Source organism: Salmo trutta, chromosome 12, assembly GCF_901001165.1.
Source record: "Salmo trutta chromosome 12, fSalTru1.1, whole genome shotgun sequence".
In the NCBI taxonomy this organism is placed as follows: Eukaryota; Metazoa; Chordata; class Actinopteri; order Salmoniformes; family Salmonidae; genus Salmo; species Salmo trutta.
This window is the reverse complement of record NC_042968.1, coordinates 40,604,089-40,604,332: the sequence shown is the minus strand read 5'-3', so window position 1 is coordinate 40,604,332 and position 244 is coordinate 40,604,089. Positions and strand designations below refer to the sequence as shown.

The window sequence follows — 244 nt, the reverse complement described above, 5'->3', positions numbered from 1 at the left end:
CGGAGACTACCCAACAGACATGAGAAAGAGAAGGGAGCGGGAAAGAAGGGTTTAGGAAGAGGTTGTGGTCGGACCACGTGACTCGGGACACACTAATGCATGGCGACAGAGCCAATCCCACACTGTACCCCGCTACCCTAAACCTAGGCAACGAGAAGGAGGCTGGTTTGACTGGGTTGTGGTTTTTAGCATGTTGCCTGGAAAGTTTGGATTCCAAGTTGACTTGTTTCGGGGTGTGAGAGTG

At 52.0% G+C, this 244-nt stretch overlaps 1 long non-coding RNA gene across 1 annotated transcript in view; it reads left to right on the top strand.

Moving 5' to 3' along the window:
* Positions 1 to 32, top strand: part of LOC115203545 (uncharacterized) — a 753-nt gene extending 721 nt beyond the window's left edge. Inside the window, exon 2 of the long non-coding RNA XR_003880195.1 lies at positions 1 to 32. This exon is cut by the window's left edge and continues 188 nt beyond it. This is a non-coding gene — a long non-coding RNA (uncharacterized LOC115203545).
* Positions 33 to 244: the final 212 nt, after the last annotated feature.